At 49.3% G+C, this 21,701-nt stretch overlaps 1 long non-coding RNA gene and 1 other non-coding gene across 2 annotated transcripts; both read left to right on the forward strand.

Annotated features, from left to right (window-relative positions):
- The first annotated feature begins 1,906 nt into the window (after positions 1 to 1,906).
- On the forward strand, positions 1,907 to 18,250 carry LOC103102625 (uncharacterized). The gene is made up of 3 exons (XR_008914638.1): positions 1,907 to 6,188; positions 8,299 to 8,350; positions 9,198 to 18,250. It is a non-coding gene; the product is annotated as an uncharacterized LOC103102625 (long non-coding RNA).
- A 1,786-nt stretch (positions 18,251 to 20,036) lies between these two features.
- MIR7345B (microRNA mir-7345b) lies at positions 20,037 to 20,095 on the forward strand. The gene has a single exon (NR_162975.1). It is a non-coding gene; the product is annotated as a microRNA mir-7345b (primary transcript).
- The last annotated feature ends 1,606 nt before the right edge of the window (positions 20,096 to 21,701 follow it).

A 21,701-nucleotide genomic window follows, 5' to 3' on the forward strand; every position in this document is an offset into this window, starting at 1 on the left:
CTTTTATCCAGTTCCAGCCCTTGAGGGACCAGGAGAGGGGACCACAAGACAAGTTCAGCTCAGTTGAGATAGGGTGACACACTCCCACCCCACCCCCACCCCCAGCACCCATGAATGGTGTCATTAGAATCTTCCTTGGTAAGGCTGCTTATCTTCTCCCAACAATCCCACCCCAGCCTCCATTCACCCCCAACGCCCCCCATGTATTCCCAGCCTTCCCTCTGCCTAGACTCAGTGTCCCATGCCTCCCTAGTCTCTCAGACTACATTCCTTGCTACTCTCCCAACCCCTCCCAATCCTTTCCACCTCCTTAATTGCTGCTGCCTGTGGGGGTTTTCTGACTACTGCTGCCATTCCTGGATGAAAACCTGAAGCCTGGTGACCCACAGCTGGTTGGCCATCTATCCCTCTGTCACCCCTGAAAAAGAACCTGGCATGTTGCCTGCTCATGAAGGAGGGCTCCTATATGTTTTCTGTCTACTCCTGTGCAGGGATTGGTTTCCTTTCTCTCTCTCACTTCCTGCTGAGGAGACCTAATGATTTTCCTTTTCAGTCTTATCTGCACAGAAATATTGCCTACTTCAGCGATCTCAGTCACTAATCTATCTATCTATCTATCTATCTATTTATCTATCTATCTATCTATCTATCTAACCATCCTTTCCCCTATCCATCTATCTCCATTCATGTATTGATCCATCTAGCCATATGTACATCAATCCATTCATCTAGCTAGCTATCCATCTCTATCAATCCATCCATCCATGTCTCCATCTCGTATCTGTCTATCCATCTGCCCTTCTGTTTGTCCATCAATTTATCCATCCAGGCATGTATCTATCCGTCTATCGATCCACCATCCTCTTTCATATACAGTAAATACTAGTATTTATGGATCTGAATTTGTAAACAGGGGACAATTCTTTTTGAAGAGAATTGAGTGGTGGCTCTATTCTCTGTAGAAGTTTTCTCAAGTTATTGCTCTATTAATCCTCTAATTCTTCTCTCTGTTTGTGCTCAGGAGACCTTAAGGTTTCTCTTGTTCTCTCTGTCTCTCTCTGTCTCTGTCTCAGGTATCTGTATATTCCTTGTGATACTCTTCCTTAAACAATAAACTTAAGTGTATGTATATCCATATGAAATAGATAACCTATTTACAGGAAGTGAACTGAAAGGTACTCCTGGTCTCTATCTTCAGTATTCCTGTATTGTTTCTCTACTCTTAGGAATGAGACCTATGTTTCACCCTCTATTAATGAATTTGAGCCATTCTTCATGAGTGAGTATCATGATATCTTCTTGTTGATTTCCTTTCCCTTGACCGGATTCTACTAGTCAAGCCTGCCAGAAAACCCCTATTAGTGAATCCTGGCAGCTGTCCCTCTTTGTGGGTGTGGAGGCAACAGCCCCAAACACAGTATTGAATAATATGAGGTCACTATGGGTGCTCTTTGTGACGTCAAGCCTGTGATGCTTGTGTGGTGGAGGAGAAGGGCTATGTGAGCTGGGCTGGCAGGAAGAGACCTAGAGAGAGAGGTGTGCTCCCAGGTGTCTCTCTGCCCCTTCCTGACTGTGTGATCTTGGCAGAGAACCTGCCCTGCCCTGCCCTGCCCTGCCCTGCCCTGCCTTTGTCCTCCAAAGAGGAAAGTGGAGCAGAGGACCTCTGAGATGTCTCTTAGCCCATCACCCTACAAGCTCTTTCAGATCCAAGCCCCATGGCACTGAGAAATGTGCCTGGCTGCTGTTTTCCCTTGGGGCACCACCTGAGTAGTTGGTTCAGTCTTTGTGCAGAGCTGCCAGCTTTGAATAGGACCATGGGTCTTTGTGAATTGGGCTGTAGCACCGGCGCTTCCGCCCACCCAATTCCCCCCCCCCCCCCCCCCGCCCCGAACCTCCATCCCCAACCCCCACGGCATTGGTGATTGGCCGCCCGCGAGCCCAGAGCATGTGAAGGCGAAGGCAAAGGCGAAGGCGAAGGTTCGAACGTTGCTTGGATAACAGTTGCGAACTACATTCGACTGGTGTCCAGGGGTCTTGGGGCTTGAGTTCTCAGTGGCCACTGGGCTTCTCTCCTTAGGCAGCGGAGCCTCTACTAGGCTTTGTCTGGGTCCCATGGCGTGTCTGTCTTGTCTCTCTTCTCTCCCATCCATTGCCAGCCCTCGGGAGACCCGGAGACAAGCGGGGCTGAGCGCGCGAGTTTTGACGTCAGCACCCCTTCGGTGAGGCTCCCTTTCTTCTCCCGCCAACCCAGCCCCAACTTCCATTTGCCCCCATCATGCAGCACACCCTCTTCCCTCTGCCTAGATTCAGCTCTGCAAGCCTGCCAACTCTGTCTCGGACTCCATGCCCTCCCGCCCACTCCTTTCCCTCTCCACAGTGGCTGTTGACCATCCCTGGAGGTGGACATGGATGGAAGGGACCACAGACACCAGCACAGATGCCTAGGGATCCTCAGCTGTCTCTCCAGCTTCCATTACTCTCTAAAACCTCCCAGTTGGAAGGCTCCCATATGTCCTCAGTCTATTCCTGTCAAGGGCTCTTCTTCCCCTCCCTGTCTCTTCTCTCTGACCCTCTCTCTCTCTCTTTCTCTCTCTCTCTCTCTCTCTCTCTCTCTCTCTCTCTCTCTCTCTCTCTCTCTCTCTCTCTCTCTCTCTCTCTCTCTCCTCTCTGTCCCTCTCTCTTTCTGCTTAGGAGACTGTAAAGCTTCTCTCTACAGTCCTCCATGCAGAAGGATATTGTCTACTTGAATTATGTGATTCCTATTCCTGATTTTATTCTTTCATATAGAGCAAAGATTTGCACTTCTCTATATGAATATGGAATGGGACAAGTCCTAGGAAGAGAAGAGAAGGATAGTCTTCCTCCACAGGAGTACACAGTCCCTCTTGGTGTATAGGGCTCATCCTCCCTGAGGAGTCATTATATGTCCTCCTGAGTATTCCTTTACATATTTATATTCTCCATATGTTCTCCCCCTTTGGTCCTCTCCATAGGAGAAGAGGTGTATAATATGTCAGATTCTCTGAGGTGATTGTGCCGCGGTGAGTATTGCTGTGTGGGTTTCTGGTACAACAACATCTCTTTATCCAACTTTATAAGAAAGAGGCTGGAATATGACCAGCTGAGAGGGGTTTTTACAGGCTCCAGGTTCTTCTTTTTGGCTTCCCTTTTTCTTTGCACCACTGCCAGTCTCTTCTCAAATCAATGAGTGGCTTCAGGAGACCATGATGGATATTTGGGGTCCAGGACTTTAGCAGGTCTCCCCTGGGGGTCTTTTTACAGCTCTGATCTGGCTTCTGGCCTCATGGCCTTTCTCTTTAGGCTGGTTGCCTGTTGAGGTCCATGAGGCTAATGCAGTGTGCATGGTGGGGCAGAACCTTTCTGCTTGGGTTGGGCACTGCCCCACAAACCTGTCCACTCTAAGAATGGAAAGGGCAGTTTTCCACTGAGCTCTGGTAATGGGGCAGCAGCAGCAGCAGCAGCAGCAGCAGCAGCAGCAGGCTTTCTGAGTCTCCTCATTACCCTAGAATCCTAGGGTAGCCCAAGCAGATGTCTTTGTCTAGGATCCAAGTCCTCCCTCTGCTCTGCCCATCACCTCCACCTTCTTTCCAATCCTTGAAAGCCCAGGAAGTTTGGACCTGCTGATCAAGTAAGTGCTGCTGGTCCTCTTAGTGGATTCAGCTCCTCTCCATGGAGCCTTCCTTGACCACTGCCTGTCCAAGGTTCTCCCACTTGGCCCAGCTCTTGGCCAGGACTTCCACATTCAGCTTAGGAAAGGCTCTCCTCTCCTCTCCCTCGTTAGGCTTGGGGTGCAACTGGTGATGGCCATCCCCCTTCTTTCACTCATGGAAGAAACCCATGCTGAGATGCTGTCGGGTTTGCTCAGACTCCTTCTGCTAAGTGTCCATCCCAGACTGACCAAAGGCCTGGGATTTGTTTTATGACTTTCACTTAACACTCTGGCCATAACTAAAGACTTCTAGAAATTTTATTTTCAGGAATAAAATGATAGCCCTGCCTGTTTTTTTGTGCAGACGCAACAGCTCAACTCCTAAGTATTTTATTGAATAATGTTACTATGGGCTTTCTTTGTGACCTCAAGCCTGTGATTCCTGACTGTTGGAAATCTTGGCAGGAAGACAGAGAGAGAGAGAGAGAGAGAGAGAGAGAGAGAGAGAGAGAGAGAGAGAGAGAGAGACAGAGACAGAGACAGAGAGACAGAGAGAGAGAGAGAGAGAGACAGAGAGAGAGAGAGAGAGAGAGACAGACAGAGACAGAGAGACACAGAGACACAGAGAGAGCCAGCCAGACAGAGATACAGAGAAAAAGAGAGACAGACAGAGCGACACACAGAGAGACAGAGAGACAGAGTGGGGCTCACAGGTCTGTTTCCACTCCTTCATGGCTTTGTGTAATCTTGGCTAAGACTCTGCCCTGTTCCTGACTTCCCTTTACCATTACATCCAATGGGAAATTTGGAGCCAGATGACCTCTGAGGTCTTTTTTAGCTCTCCATCCCACCCAAACCTACAAGCTCTTTCAGATTCGTGCTCCATCAGGCCAAGAAACTCTGCCAGGCCTCCCCACCCCCATGCCCTATGTGACTTCCTACCCACCCAGAGACATCGGAGGGGAGGGTTCCATGGTTCTTTAGGTACTAGTTCCTAACTTTGTCCCTAAGTTCAACACATGTCCAGGGGTCTTGGGTCTTGGGGTTAGTAGCCACTATTATTTTTTTACATCGGTAGTCGAGACTCTAGCAGGCTTTGAGTGGGTCCCATGGTATCTCTCACTTCCCATTCCCAGCCCTTACAGGACGATGAGACAATCAGAAGCTGACTTCAGGCTCGGTGGCTCCCTCTGAGCTCTGGTGATGTCAGCATCCAACTTGATAAGGTTATATTTCCTCTCCTGCCAACCCAGACCCATCCTCTATCCACACCAACCTAGAGTCAGCTCCCTAAGCCTCCCTACACTCTCAGACTCCATTAGCTCCTGCCCCCTCCAAATCCTCCCCCACTCATTTCCACCTCCCCAATTGCTGCTGCCCGTGTCTGGAAGTGACAGGGGATTTTGTGACTGACTACTGCCATTGCTGTGCCTGGAGATGGATAGAGAGGGCCTTGGGAACCAGGAAAAATGCCTGCTAGCCCTCATCTGTGTGTCCAGACATCCCCCTAAGACATTCCTCTGTTGCCACCCCATTAAAAATACCTTGCCCTTGGTATGTTCTGAAGCAGGAGGGCTCCAATATGGCCTCTGCCTATTCATGCCAAGGGGTCCTTGTCCTTTCTCTCTCTCAATTCCTTCTGAGGAGACCTTAAAGTTTCTTTATACAAACCTCCATAGAAAAAGTATTGTCTACTTCAGTTATATATACATTTATGTGTGTATGCAGTCATGGTTATACACTTTCATTTACAGAAAAATCAATATTTATATATATTTATATGGAATAGATGATAACTCATATGGAGAATATAAACATACTCCAGTTCTCTATATAAATATTCCCCTACTATTTCTCTATTCTTTAGTGCATATATATTCACTCTATATTAATTTATATGATTCATTCTTCATCAATGAGTATTCATTATATATTCTTTATTTTTTTCCTTTCACTTAAGCCTATGGACAAAACTAAAGAAGCCCAGAACCCCTGTTTCTATAGGTAACCTGCCAGCCGTGTCCCATTTTTTGTGAAAGCAATAGACCAAAGCAAAGAATTTTATTTTATAAAGTCACTATGGGCTTTCTTTGTGACCTCAAGCCTGTGATGCCTGATTGGGGACCATGGCCAAGGTGTAACACAGTAGACTTGTAGGGAGAAAGAGAACTCAGTTCACAGGTCTGTGCCTTCCCCTTCCTCCTTGTGTGACTTTGAACAACTTCCTGCCCTGCTCTTGACTTCTCTTACCTATGTCCAATGAGGAAGTTGGACCATATGACCTCTGAGGTCTCTGTTAGTCCTCCATCCCATGCCAAACCACATGCCTTTTCAAACTTCAGTCCCATCAGGCTGAGAAAACTCTGCCAGGCAAACAATTTCCCTGGGGGGGGGCAGTGCCCAGCTAACTAGTTCAATCTTTCCCCTAAGCCTTTGTGGATTGACCTCCCAGGAGCAGAAGTATTCCCCCACCGACACCACATGTGAATGACCCCTGGGGATCCCAGCAGAGTCCAAGGTAAAGGTCTCAACATTCATTGAGTACCAATTGAGAATTATTTTCTACAGGTGTGCAGGGGTCTTGGGGCTTGAGCTCTCAGTGGCCACTGGGCTTCTCTCCTTAGGCAGAGGAGCCTCTACTAGGCTTTGACTATGTCCCATGGCATCTCTGTCTTGTCTCCCTTCTTTCCCATCCATTGCCAGCCCTCGGGAGACCCAGAGCCAAGCGGAGCTTGTTCTGGCTGGGTGGCATCCCAAGGAGAGCCCATGAATAGTGTTGACAGCACCCACATAAGTAAGGCTGCATTTCTTCTCCTGACAACCCAGTTCCATCCTCCATCTGCCCACAGTGTGCATTATACCCTCTCCTCTGACTAGAGTCAGCTCCCCATATCTCCCTACTCTCTGACTCCATTCTCAAACCATCCCCAGCTCATTTCCATCTCCCCAGTTGCTACTGCCTGTGTTTGGAGATACAGGGGGTGGTGGTGGAGGTAGGGTATCACATTGACTGCTGCCATCCCTAGAGAGATTGGGCCCCAATGGAGAGGGTCCCAGGGACCAGGACTGATGTTTGGTGACCCTCAGATGAGTTGTCTGTCCAGATGCGCCCCAGTCACCCCTTTAAAAATCCCTTAACTTTAGTATATTCTGATAAAGGAGGGGGCTCTAATATGGCCTCTGTCTATTCATATCCCAGGGTCCTCCTCCTTTATCACTCTTATTCCCTGTTTATGACATCTTATTCTCTTTACAATATTCTATACGAAATGATATTTTGCACTTCAGATATATATTAATTGTTAAACTCTTCCATATAAAGTAAAATTAGTATTTATGTATATGAACATGAAATAGATGACAATTCTTATATAAAGAATTTAAGTGTGCTACTATTCTCTAAGCATTATGTTCTTTTTCTATAAATATGAGTACATACATATTCACTCTATTCATGTATTTGACTCATTCTTCATCAATGAGTATTCATAATATATTATGTACCATTCCCGTATCACTATGGTGATAACTAAAGACTCCACAAACCCCTATGGGTAACTGCCAGCCCTGCCTCTTGTATGAGGTCACTATGGCATTAAATAGTGACCTCAAAGCTGTGATGCTTGGCTAGTGAAAGAGATCTTCACCAAAGGTGTAAGGCAGCTACACTTGGAGGGAGGGAGGGAGAGAGAAAGAGAGAGAGAAAGAGAGAGAGAGAGAGAGAGAGAGAGAGAGAGAGAGAGAGAGAGAGAGAGAGAGAGAGAGAGAAAACTGGGTTCACAGGTCAATTTCTGCACCTTCCTAACTGTGATCTTAGGTAAGTCCCTAGCCTGCCGGCTCATGACTTGCTTCACCCATTTTGACAAATGGGGAATTGGGGCAAGATGACATCAGAGGCCTCTTTTAGCCCTCCATTGAATCCAGTCCTATAAGCCTTTTCAAAATCCAGCCTCAAGGCACTGAGACTTCTCTGCAGAGAAATATTGCCTATTTCAGTAATCTAAGTCATTAATTTAGGTATCTATTTATCTATCCATCCATCCTTCTACCTATCCATCTGTCTATCTATCTATTCATGTATTGATCCATCTAGCCATCTGTACATCAATGCATTCATCTAGCTAGCTCTCCATCTCTATCAATCCATACATCTATGTCTCCATCTCTATCTATCCATCCATCTGCCCTTCTGTCTGTCCATCAATTTATCCATCCAGGCATGTATCTATCCGTCTATCGATCCACCTACTCTTGGTCATCCTTTTTCATTTACAGTAAATACTAGTATTTATGGATCTGAATTTGAAAATAGGGGACAATTCTTTTTGAAGAGAATTGAGTGGTGGCTCTATTCTCTGTAGAAGTTTTCTCAAGTTATTGCTCTATTAATCCTCTAATTCTTCTCTCTGTTTGTGCTCAGGAGACCTTAAGGTTTCTCTTGTTGTCTCGCTCTTCTCTCTCTGTCTCTGTCTCAGGTATCTGTATATTCCTTGTGATACTCTTCCATAAACAATAAACTTAAGTGTGTGTATATGCATATGAAATAGATGACCATTTTACAGGAAGTGACCTGAAAGGTACTCCTGTTGTCCATCTTCAGTATTCCTGTATTGTTTCTCTACTCTTAGGAATGACACCTATGTTCACCCTCTATTAATGAATTTGAGCCATTCTTCATAAGTGAGTATTCATGATATCTTCTTGTTGATTTCCTTTCCCTTGAGCGGATTCTACAAATCAAGCCTGCCAGAAAACCCCTATTTCTTTGTGAATCCTGGCAGCTGTCCCTCTTTGTGGGTGTGGAGGCAACAGCCCCAAACACAGTATTGAATTGTATGAGGTCACTATGGGCGCTCTTTGTGACCTAAAGGCTGTGATGCTTGTGTGGTGGAGGAGAAGGGCTATGTGAGCTGGGCTGGCAGGAAGAGACCTAGAGAGAGAGGTGTGCTCCCAGGTGTCTCTCTGCCCCTTCCTGACTGTGTGATCTTGGCATAGCCCCTGCCCTGCCCTGCCCTGCCCTGCCCTACCTTTGCCCTCCAAAGAGGAAAGTGGATCAGAGGACCTCTGAGATGTCTCTTAGCCCATCACCCTACAAGCTCTTTCAGATCCAAGCCCCATGGCGCTGAGAAATGTGCCTGGCTGCTGTTTTCCCTTGGGGCACCACCTGAGTAGCTAATTCAGTCTTTGTGCTAGCTTGGAAGAGGACCATTGGTCTTTGTGAATTGGGCTGTAGCACCAGAGCTTCTCCTCCCCTCCCCCTCCCCCTCCCCCGGCCCCGAACCTCCATCCCCAACCCCTAAGGCATTGGTGATTGGCCGCCCTCGAGCCCAGAGCAGGTGAAGGCGAAGGTTCGAACTTTGCTTGGATAACAGTTGCGAACTACATTCGACGGGTGTCCAGGGGTCTTGGGGCTTGAGCTCTCAGTGGCCACTGGGCTTCTCTCCTTAGGCAGCGGAGCCTCTACTAGGATTTGACTGGGTCCCATGGCATCTCTGTCTTGTCTCTCTTCTCTCCCATCCATTGCCAGCTCTCGGGAGACCCGGAGACAAGCGGAGCTGAGTTCTAGCTGGAGGTGCGGCGCTGAGCGCGCGAGTGTTGACGTCAGCACCCCTTCGGTAAGGCTCCCTTTCTTCTCCTGCCAACCCAGCCCCATCCTCCATTCGCCCCCACCATGCAGCACACCCCCTTCCCTCTGCCTAGATTCAGCTCTGCCTAGATTCAGCTCTGTAAGCCTGCCAACTCTGTCTTGGACTCCATGCCCTCCCGCCCACTCCTTTCCCTCTCCCAATGCCCATCCCTGGCGCTGGACATGGATGGAAGGGACCACAGACACCAGCACAGATGCCTAGGGACCCTCAGCTGTCTCTCCAGCTTCCATTACTCTCTAAAACTTCCCAGTTGGAAATCTCCCATATGTCCTCAGTCTATTCCTGTCAAGGGCTCCTATTCCCCTTCCTGTCTGTCTCTCTCTCTTCTCTCTCTCTTTCTGCTTAGGAGACTGTAAAGCTTCTCTGTACAGTCCTCCATGCAGAAGGATATTGTCTACTTGAATTATGTGATTCGTATTCCTGATTTTATTCTTTCATATAGAGCAAAGATTTGCACTCCTCTATATGAATATGGAATGTGACAACTCCTAGGAAGAGGAGAGAAGGATAGTCTTCCTCCACAGGAGTACACAGTCCCTCTTGGTATATAGGGCTCATCCTCCCTGAGGAGTCATTATATGTTCTCATGTGTATTCCTTTACATATTTATATTCTCCATATGTTCTCCCCCTTTGGTCCTCTCCATAGGAGAAGAGGTGTATAATATGTCAGATTCTCTGAGGTGATTGTGCCGCGGTGAGTATTGCTGTGTGGGTTTCTGGTTCAACAACATCTCTTTATCCAACTTTATAAGAAAGAGGCTGGAATATGACCAGCTGAGAGGGGTTTTTACAGGCTCCAGGTTCTTCTTTTTGGCTTCCCTTTTTCTTTGCACCACTGCCAGTCTCTTCTCAAATCAATGAGTGCCTTCAGGAGACCATGATGGATATTTGGGGTCCAGGACTTTAGTAGTTCTCCCCTGGGGGGTCCTTTTTACAGCTCTGATCTGGCTTCTGGCCTCATGGCCTTTCTCTTTAGGCTGGTTGCCTGTTGAGGTCCATTAGGCTAATGTAGTGTGCATGCTGGGGCAGAACTTTTCTGCTTGGGTTGGGCACAGCCCCACAAACCTGTCCACTCTAAGAATGGAAATGGCAGCTTTCCACTGAGCTCTGTTGAAGGGGCAGCAGCAGCAGCAGCAGCAGCAGCAGCAGGCTTTCTGACTCTCCTCATTACCCTAGAATCCTAGGGCAGCCCAAGGAGATGTCTTTGTCTAGCATCCAAGTCCTCCCTCTGCTCTGCCCATCACCTCCACCTTCTTTCCAATCCTTGAAAGCCCAGGAAGTTTGGACCTGCTGATCAAGTAAGTGCTGCTGGTCCTCTTAGTGGATTCAGCCCCTTTCCATGGAGCCTTCCTTCACCACTGCCTGTCCAAGGTTCTCCCAGTTGGCCCAGCTCTTGGCCAGGACTTCCACATTCAGCTTAAGAAAGGCTCTCCTCTCCTCTCCCTTGTTGGGCTTGGGTTGAAACAGGTGATGGCCATCCCCCTTCTTTCACTCATGGAAGAAACCCATGCTGAGATGCTCTGGGATTTGCTCAGACTCCTCCTGCTAAGTGTCCATCCTTGGAATTTTGTTTCCACCTGACTCCTCCAGGCAAAAATCAGACTCCAAGAACCAGTATTTTCATGGATAATCTGCCAGCCGTGCCTCTTTTTTGTGTGGAGGCAGCATCTGGACAGCAAAGTATTTTATTCTGTATTAAGTCGATATGAACCTCCTAAGTGACCTCCAGTGATGCCTTCCCATTGGAGGAGATAGAGGCCCAGGTGTAAGACAGCTAGTTTTGCAGGAAGAGAGATAGAGAAGGGTGGGGGGCAGTAGGTGGAGGGGGGCAGAGAGAGGGAGGGAGCTGGACTCAAAGACCTGTTTCTGCCCCTTCCTGGCTCTGTGATCATAGCCAAGCCCTTGGCCTGGGCTGGCCTGGCCTGGGCTTCCCTTCTTTACTGTGACCAGTTGAGGAAGTCTGATTAGATGACCCTTGAGGGCTCTTTTCTGTTAGGCCTCCATCCCATACCAACATACAAGCCCTTTCAGACACACTGGAACCCCACCTCCCTGAGAGCACTCTAAGAGGTTACTGGTTTCTTTTGGGTGCTGTCCTCACTAGCTAGGACAGTGGTTTGAAGCTTTATCCCTTGGAATAAAACCCATGGGTCTTTGTGGACCTGCCTCCATCATGAGAGGTTTCCCCCCAATCTTCTGTGTCCAGCCTCCTTTGAGCTTAAAGGCATTGACCATGAAGGTCCTAATGTTTGTTAGGTTCCAGTTGCAAATTTCTATCAGTTTGATAGGTGTCTTGGGGCTTGAGATGAGGGTCCACTGGTCTTCTCTCCTTAAGAGGCTGAGCCTCCAAGTAGGCTTTGAGTGCATTCCATGGCATCTCTCACTTTTATCCAGTTCCAGCCCTTGAGGGACCATGAATGGTGTCATTAGCATCTTCCTTGATAAGGCTGCTTATCTTCTCCCAACAATCCCACCCCAGCCTCCATTCACCCCACCCCTCCCACCCCCACCCCCACCATGTATTCCCAGCCTTCCCTCTGCCTAGACTTAGTGTCCCATGCTTCCCTAGTCTCTAGGACTTCATTCCTGGCTATTCTCCCAACCCCCTTCCAATCCTTTCCACCTCCTTAATTGCTGCTGCCTGTGGAGGTTTTCTCACTGACTGACTGCTGCCATTCCTGGATGAAAATCTGAAGACTGGTGACCCACAGCTGTTTGGCCATCTATCCCTCTGTCACCCCTGAAAAAGAACCGGGCATGTTGCCTGCTCATGAAGGTGGGCTCCTATATGTTTTCTGTCTATTCCTGTGCAGGGATTAGTTTCCTTTTTCTCTCTCACTTCCTGCTGAGAGGACCTAATGATTTTCCTTTTCAGTCTTATCTGCAGAGAAATATTGCCTACTTCAGTGATCTAAGTCACTATCTATCTATCTATCTATCTATCTATCTATCTATCTATCTATCTATCTATCTATCCATCCTTCCACCTATCCATCAATCTATCTATCTTTATTCATGTATTGATCCATCTAACCATCTAATGTACATCAATCCATTCATCTAGCTAGCTATCCATCTCTATCAATCCATCCATCTACGTCTCCATCTCTATCTATCCATCCATCTGCCCTTCTGTCTGTCCATCAATTTATCCATCCAGCCATGTATCTATCCGTCTATCGATCCACCTACTCTTGGTTATCGTCTTTCATATACAGTAAATGCTAGTATTTATGGATCTGAATTTGAAAATAGTGGACAATTCTTTTTTTTATTTTTTTTATTTTTTTAAAAAATATATTTTATTTGATCATTTCCAAGCATTATTTGTTAAAGACATAAATCATTTTCTTTTCCTACCCCCCAACCCCCATAGCCGACGCGGAAGGCCACTGGGCATTAGATGTTTTCTTGATTTGAACCCATTGCTTTGTTGTTAGTATTTGCATTAGAGTGTTCATTTAGAGTCTATCCTCTGTCATGTCCCCTCAACCTCTGTATTCAGGCAGTTGCTTTTTCTCGGTGTTTCTACTCCCATAGTTTATCCTTTGCTTATGAATAGTGTTTTTTTCTCCTGGATCCCTGCAAGTTGTTCAGGGACATTACACCGCCACTAATGGAGAAGTCCATTACATTCGATTGTACCACAGTGTATCAGTCTCTGTGTACAATGTTCTCCTGGTTCTGCTCCTCTCGCTCTGCATCACTTCCTGGAGGTTGTTCCAGTCTCCATGGAACTCCTCCACTTTATTATTCCTTTTAGCACAATAGTATTCCATCACCAACATATACCACAGTTTGTTCAGCGATTCCCCAATTGATGGGCATCCCCTCGTTTTCCAGTTTTGGGCCACCACAAAGAGTGCAGCTATGAATATTCTTGTACAAGTCTTTTTCTCCATTATCTCTTTGGGGTACAGACCCAGTAGTGCTATGGCTGGATCAAAGGGTAGACATTCTTTTGGGGGACAATTCTTTTTGAAGAGAATTGAGTGGTGGCTCTATTCTCTGTAGAAGTTTTCTCAAGTTATTGCTCTATTAATCCTCTAATTCTTCTCTCTGTTTGTGCTCAGGAGACCTTAAGGTTTCTCTTGTTGTCTCGCTCTTCTCTCTCTGTCTCTGTCTCAGGTATCTGTATATTCCTTGTGATACTCTTCCATAAACAATAAACTTAAGTGTATGTATATGCGTATGAAATAGATGACCATTTTACTGGAAGTGAACTGAAAGGTACTCCTGTTGTCTATCTTCAGTATTCCTGTATTGTTTCTCTACTCTTAGGAATGGCACCTATGTTCACCCTCTATTAATGAATTTGAGCCATTCTTCATGAGTGAGTATTCATGATATCTTCTTGTTGATTTCCTTTCCCTTGAGCGGATTTTACATGTCAAGCCTGCCAGCAAACCCCTATTCCTTTGTGAATCCTGGCAGCTGTCCCTCTTTGTGGGTGTGGAGGCAACAGCCCCAAACACAGTATTGAATTGTATGAGGTCACTATGGGCGCTCTTTGTGACCTAAAGGCTGTGATGCTTGTGTGGTGGAGGAGAAGGGCTATGTGAGCTGGGCTGGCAGGAAGAGACCTAGAGAGAGAGGTGTGCTCCCAGGTGTCTCTCTGCCCCTTCCTGACTGTGTGATCTTGGCATAGCCCCTGCCCTGCCCTACCCTGCCCTGCCCTGCCCTGCCTTTGTCCTCCAAAGAGGAAAGTGGAGCAGAGGACCTCTGTGATGTCTCTTAGCCCATCACCCTACAAACTCTTTCAGATCCAAGCCCCATGGCGCTCAGAAATGTGCCTGGCTGCTGTTTTCCCTTGGGGCACCATCTGAGTAGCTAGTTCAGTCTTTGTGCAGAGCTGCTAGCTTGGAAGAGGACCATGGGTCTTTGTGAATTGGGCTGTAGCACCCATGCTTCCCGCCCTCCTCCCCTGGCCCCGAACCTCCATCCCCAACCCCCAAGGCTTTGGTGATTGGCCCCCCGCGAGCCCAAAGGGGGTGAAGGCGAAGGCAAAGGCGAAGGCGAAGGTTCGAACGTTGCTTGGATAACAGTTGCGAACTACATTCGACGGGTGTCCAGGGGTCTTGGGGCTTGAGCTCTCAGTGGCCATTGGGCTTCTCTCCTTAGGCAGCGGAGCCTCTACTAGGCTTTGACTGGGTCCCATGGCGTGTCTGTCTTGTCTCTCTTCTCTCCCATCCATTGCCAGCCCTCGGGAGACCCGGAGACAAGCGGAGCTGAGTTCTATCTGGAGGTGTGGCGCTGAGCGCGAGAGTGTTGACATCAGCACCCCTTCGGTGAGGCTCCCTTTCTTCTCCCGCCAACGCAGCCCCATCCTCCATTTGCCCCCACCATGCAGCACACCCCCTTCCCTCTGCCTAGATTCAGCTCTGCAAGCCTGCCGACTCTGTCTCGGACTCTGTGCCCTCCTGCCCACTCCTTTCCCTCTCCCAATGCCCATCCCTGGCGCTGGACATGGATGGAAGGGACCACAGACACCAGCACAGATGCCTAGGGACCCTCAGCTGTCTCTCCAACTTCCATTACTCTATAAAACCTCCCAGTTGGAAGGCTCCCATATGTCCTCAGTCTATTCATGTCAAGGGCTCCTCTTCCCCTCCCTGTCTCTTCTCTCTGTCCCTCTCTCTCTTCTCTCTGTCCCCCCCCTCTCTCTCCCTCCCTCTCTCTCTCTCTTTCTCTCTCTCTCTCTCTCTCTCTCTCTCTCTCTCTCTCTCTCTCTCTCTCTCTCTCTCTTCTCTCTGTCCCTCTCTCTTTCTGCTTAGGAGACTGTAAAGCTTCTCTGTACAGTCCTCCATGCAGTAGGATATTGTCTACTTGAATTATGTGATTCGTATTCCTGATTTTATTCTTTCATATAGAGCAAAGATTTGCACTCCTCTATATGAATATTTAATGTGACAACTCCTAGGAAGAGGAGAGAAGGATAGTCTTCCTCCACAGGAGTACACAGTCCCTCTTGGTGTATAGGGCTCATCCTCCCTGAGGAGTTATTATATGTTCTCCTGAGTATTCCTTTACATATTTATATTCTCCATATGTTCTCCCCCTTCGATACTCTCCATAGGAGAAGAGGTGTATAATATGTCAGATTCTCTGAGGTGATTGTGCCGCGGTGAGTATTGCTGTGTGGGTTTCTGGTACAACAACATCTCTTTATCCAACTTTATAAGAAAGAGGCTGGAATATGACCAGCTGAGAGGGGTTTTTACAGGCTCCAGGTTCTTCTTTTTGGCTTCCCTTTTTCTTTGCACCACTGCCAGTCTCTTCTCAAATCAATGAGTGGCTTCAGGAGACCATGATGGATATTTGGGGTCCAGGACTTTAGTAGTTCTCCCCTGGGGGGTCCTTTTTACAGCTCTGATCTGGCTTCTGGCCTCATGGCCTTTCTATTTAGGCTGGTTGCCTGTTGAGGTCCATGAGGCTAATGCAGTGTGCATGGTGGGGCAGAACCTTTCTGCTTGGGTTGGGCACAGCCCCACAAACCTGTCCACTCTAAGAATGGAAAGGGCAGCTTTCCACTGAGCTCTGGAGAAGGGGCAGCAGCAGCAGCAGCAGCAGCAGCAGGAGGCTTTCTGACTCTCCTCATTGCCCTAGAATCCTAGGGCAGCCCAAGCAGATGCATTTGTCTAGCATCCAAGTCCTCCCTCTGCTCTGCCCATCACCTCCACCTTCTTTCCAATCCTTGAAAGCCCAGGAAGTTTGGACCTGCTGATCAAGTAAGTGCTGCTGGTCCTCTTAGTGGATTCAGCCCCTCTCCATGGAGCCTTCCTTGACCACTGCCTGTCCAAGGTTCTCCCACTTGGCCCAGCTCTTGGCCAGGACTTCCACATTCAGCTTAGGAAAGGCTCTCCTCTCCTCTCCCTCGTTGGGCTTGGGGTGAAACTGGTGATGGCCATCCCCCTTCTTTCACTGATTGAAGAAACCCATGCTGAGATGCAGTGGGGTTTGCTCAGACTCCTCCTGCTAAGTGTCCATCCTTGGGCTTTTTCTTTCCACCTGACTCCTCCAGGCAAAAATCAGACTCCAAGAACCAGTATTTTCATGGATAATCTGCCAGCCGTGCCTCTTTTATTTGTGGAGGCAGCATCTGGACAGCAAAGTATTTTATTCTGTATTCAGTCGATATGAACCTCCTAAGTGACCTCCAGTGATGCCTGCCCATTGGAGGAGATAGAGGCCCAGGTGTAAGACAGCTAGGCTTGCAGGAAGAGAGATAGAGAAGGGTGGGGGGCAGTAGGTGGAGGTGGGGCAGAGAGAGGGAGGGAGCTGGACTCATAGGCCTGTTTCTGCCCCTTCCTGGCTCTGTGATCATAGCCAAGCCCTTGGCCTGGCTTGGGCTTCCCTTCTCTACTGTGACCAGTTGAGGAAGTCTGATTAGATGACCCTTGAGGGCTCTTTTCTGTTAGGCCTCCATCCCATACCAACATACAAGCCCTTTCAGACACACTGGAACCCCACCTCCCTGAGAGCACTCTAAGAGGTTACTGGTTTCTTTTGGGTGCTGTCCCCACTAGCTAGGACAGTGGTTTGAAGCTTTATCCCTTGGAATAAAACCCATGGGTCTTTGTGGAGCTGTTTTAAGGTCTGAGATTTCACCCATCACCAAGGAGGACCCGAGGACAATCCAGTCAGGCAACAAAGGAGTCGTTTATTGAATTGGTTCCCACCAGTGGAAACTCTGCCATCAGAATTCTAAGTTGCCTCTGAAAGGGTGGGTCTTAAGTACTTTTCAGCATGTATGGCCGTCATTACAGCCCCTTATTACAGCCCCATATCTGCTACATACCATTGTTGGAACCTTGACAATTTTATGTTATTGGGCTCTTCTTGGCCTTCATCTAGTACCCACTGCAGCTGGTGTTCTGGCATATTTATGGTTCTGAACTCCCAAGGCCAGGCAGCTGCCTGTTAAGGCTGGGCAATTTCTCGATCTGGCCTCCCTCATTTCTGACTTCTTTTTGTTTTGGAGGACAAAGGGAAGGTCTGCCCACTGAGGCAGCTCGTGGCTCTCAGCCCAGGGCTCGGTAGTGGATAGTGGTCTGTTCTGTGGTAGGGAAACCAACAGCTGGATGTTATCCGGCCAGTCTTTCACAAACCGAACAAGGTGGTTAAAAATGGAGGGGCCATATGTTTCGATTAGGGTTAAAATTATAAGGGGTCCTATAAGAGACATGACTAGGGTAGTGAGCCAGGGAGAGGAGTTGAAAAGGTGGGTGTACCAGGGGCCGGCAGTTTCTCTCTCCTTCTGCCGGGCTTCTAGACCTTCATGTAGCTTGCTCAGGGAGTCCCTAATAATCCTAGAGTGGTTAACATAGAAGCAGCATTCTTTGCCCAAAGCTGCACAGAGGCCCCCTTAAGGAAGAGGAGGTCCAAATCTCGTCAATTTTGAAGGACAACCTTGGCTAAGGAGGCATGGGATTTTTCAAGGAAGTTAGTTGAGGATTCCAGCTTAGCTATACCCTCATCGACCGACTTTTGGAGGTGTTGGTACCCCTGAGCCTGTGTGGCGAGGGCAGCAATGCCCAGCCCTGCCCCTGTCGCTGCTAAGAGGGTGGCTACAGTGATGGCAGTAGTGACAGGTTCTCACCTCCATCGCCTAGACGATATGTGGTCCCACATCTGAAGGATGTCCTGCTCAGCATTGTAGGTCACTCGGGGTACTATTGTGACGGGTGTGCAGAACTCGTGGCGGTCAATGAGGGAGCTAGGGTAGACACAGGGCTGAAGCCCAGAGCGGGAGCACAGCCAGTGTGTTCCTGCAGGTGGGATAAGGTATCTCCCCGTTGAGGGATACTCTGTGGTTGTGCAAAGGCGGGGGTTGGGGTGGCTGGATTTTCCTGCTACACAGTTGACGCACCAGATCAGTGCAGAAAGGGTTAAGCCATGGCCGGGTTTCCCAGGGCCCATGTCACACCAGGGGCACTGCGGGGGGGGGGGGGGGTAAGGGGGGGTGTTGTCTTCCTGTGAGATGTGACAAGAGGCATTCAGGCTGAAGGCCTTGTAATAGGGCGGGGATGCGACTAGGCAAAGCCAGCAGTGTTCAGTGAGGTTGGGTGAGGAATGGTTGAAGGCTGAAAAGGAGGCTTGTAGTAGGGGAAAAAGGGGGTTGCCCCGTTCCAGGTGGCGAAGAGGAACTTCGGCGGCAAGGGTGGAGTTTAGAGGCCATGAGGGGGTGGTCTTTTGCAGGAAAGCAGAATTGCTGGCCTCCCGCGGGAAAGGAGGTCTTGTGAGGGGAGGAGGTTTGGGGGTCCTTGCCGAACTGGGGTTAAGTACAAGATTGGGTCCCACTGGGTATGAGGGGAGGACTAGGGGCTCTTTTTTGATCAGGATGAGCCCCCCTGGGTCAGTTCCGGATACATATGCTCTAAAACCCCAGGTCCTCCCTAGAAGCCAGCCCTGGTCTTGGGGATTTAGGCACACTTCTACTGTGCCCTGGTGGCCCATTCCACTGGACCAACGAATAATACCACGAGGATTACATCCCGGAGGGGACCAGGTTAGGAGTAACAAGGAATCGGGAGCTGGGACCCTCCATGAGAGCTGCAGCTCTCAGACTGGATCTGAGAGAGGGAGAGAACAAAGTCCTGCAATGAGGGGTTACTGGGAATCACATTTGGGAACGTGGAGAGGACGGGGGGGGGGATTGAACCATAAAGCATCTCATAAGGGGTGAGAGAGAGGGGCCCAGGGGTATTGCAGGCCTTAAAAAGGGCTAGGGGAAGGAGCATCACCCAGTCCCGGCCAGTCTCCAAAGAGTTTAGTAAGAATCTCTTTTAGGGTCCGATTCAATCTTTCTACCTGCCCTGAATTCTGGGGGTTATACTCACAGCGTAATTTCCATTTGACCCCTAGACCCCCTGCTAGTGCCTGTACAGTTCTGGCCACAAATACAGGACCATTGTCTGAGCCTAGAGAGGAGGGCACCCCGAACCAAGGGATTATTTCTTCCAGCAAGATAATAGCGACAGTATGGGCAGTTTCAGTCTTTGTTGCAAAAGCTTCAGGCCATCCTGTGAAGGTATCAACAAGGACTAAGAGATACTGGAATCCAAACTTTCCAGGGAGTACTTCAGTGAAATCGAGTTCCCATTGTTCACAGGGCCAGGTGCCACAGAGGTAGGTTCCAGGGTGTGAGTTCGGGTTCCCTGGCTCGGTCAACTGGCAAGCAGTGCACTTGTCAACCAATTCTGTCAGGAAGGACCGAGAGCCTTGAAAGCGAATCCGTCCTTTCCAGAGCAGTTCCTGGAGCTTGTTAGCACTCATGTGTGTGAGATGGTGGAGGTGGGTGGTCAAAAGCTGACCAGCAATTCTAGGTAAAAGCAAGTTACCAGCAGGGTCCTGGAAGAAAGACCCAACTGGCCGTCCCTCCTTCCCTTTTACCCATTGGCGGTCACTGTCCAAATATTGTGGAGGGTCCGGTGGGGGGTTTGGGATGAGAAATGGGGTGGCTCCGGGCTGGCCTGGATGGGCAGCACTAGGGTATGGACCTGGTCTCGCATTGCAGCTGCCTTAGCTGCCATGTCTGCCCAGCGGTTTCCCATGGCGGGGACGGAGGAGCCACTTTGGTGCTCAGGAGTGTGGACAATGGCAACTGCATGGGGCTCCCATACTGCTCGATCTTGGATGCCCTCAAGGTGGGCCACCAACTTCCCAGCCGAAGTGACAAACCCCTGTTCCCGGTATATCAGTGCATGCACATGCAGGGTTGTGAAGGCATAGCGACTGTCTGTGTATATAGTGACTCGCTTGCCCTTTGCCGCCCGCAAGGCTACTGCCAAGGCAATCAGTTCAGCTTTCTGTGCTGACGTCCCCTCGGGGAGGGAAGAGTCTCAAATGACCTGGCCAGTGTGATCGACTACTGCGGCTCCGGCTCTCCTACCTTGCGGGGACATGAAACTGCTGCTGTCAGTGAAGAAGAGGAGGTCCGGATTGGCTAGAGGGACGTCCTTGAGGTCAGGCCATGCAGATATCAATTCCACAAGGATCTCTTGGCAGGAGTGCGTCTCGGTGTTGTCATCTCCGGTGGGGAGAAGTGTGGTGGGGTTGAGGGTGGACACTACCCGGAAGAACAGCTGAGCTTCATTCAGGAGGAAAAATTGGTAGTGGGTCAGCTGAGCATGGGACAGCCAGAGCGCTGTTGGCTGGCGGAGGACGCTCTCAATGGTGTGCAAGGTGACAATGAAGTGGCTGGCCATGTGTGAGTTTGTCAGCATCCTTGACCAGAAGGACCACTGCTGTGATGATGCAGAGACAGGAAGGCCATCCCGCCGAGACAGGGTCAAGCCGTTTGGACAGGTAGGCCACAGGCCGGTCCCAGGGTCCCAGTTTCTGAGAGAGGACCCCTTTTGCCACCCCCTGACGTTCATCAATGAACAGCTGGTAAGGCTTCTCTGGGTCAGGTTGGGCTAGGGCTGGCACTTGCAGCATAGCCTTCCAGAAGTCCTGGAAGGCGATTTCCATATCCTCCCTCTCCTCCATCCAGACCTAGTTTGAGGTTTCCCAGGTGGCAGCATAGAGGGGTTTTGCTGTCTCTGCAAAGTTGGGTACCCAAAGACGACAGTATCCCACAGATCCCAGGAATTTCTGTACCTGCTGAGGCGAAGAGGGGGTGGGGATGGAGAGGATAGCTTGGGTTATGGCTCGGGTGAGCCAGCGGAGACCATTGTGTAGGCGATAGCCAAGGAAGGTGACCTCCCGGAGGGCTATGTGTGCCTTCTTGGCACTGACATGATAGCCAGTGGCCTCGAGGCAGAGCAAGAGGTCCCTTGTAGCCTCCTTGTAGGATTCCTCTGTGGGAGAGTCGATCAGCAAGTCGTCTACATATTGTAAGAGAGTCACAGTAGGGTGGAGTCGGCAAAAGGATTTCAGGTCCTCCGCCAACGCATTGCTAAAGATGGTCAGGCTCAGTTTTAGCCCCTGGGGGAGGGGCCCCCATGTGAGGTGAATGGTTGAGTGGATTTCAGGGGAGAACCACTCAAAAGCGAAAATGGACTGACTGACAGCGGCCAGTGGGAGGGTGAAGAAAGCATCCTTTAGGTCTAAGGTAGTGTACCAGGTCAGGGAAGGGTGTAGGTTGCTAAGGAGAGTATATGGGTTTGGGACGGTGGGGTGGACATCCTCTACCCGCTTGTTAACTTCACACAAGTCCTGAACGGGCCTGTAATCCCCTGTGCCTGGCTTACGGACAGGGAGGAGTGGGGTGTTCCATGGGGACTTGCCAGGCACGAGGATCCCGGAGGCCAGAAGGCCAGAAGGCGCTTAATGTGAGGTTGGATTCCGTCTCTGGTCTCAGCTGACATTGGGTATTGTGTAACCCGTATAGGGGTTAAACCCCACTCTTGAAGGGGATGATAATGGGTGGTTGATTTA

The sequence above is a fragment of the Monodelphis domestica genome, chromosome X (genome assembly GCF_027887165.1).
Source record: "Monodelphis domestica isolate mMonDom1 chromosome X, mMonDom1.pri, whole genome shotgun sequence".
Lineage (NCBI taxonomy): Eukaryota > Metazoa > Chordata > Mammalia > Didelphimorphia > Didelphidae > Monodelphis > Monodelphis domestica.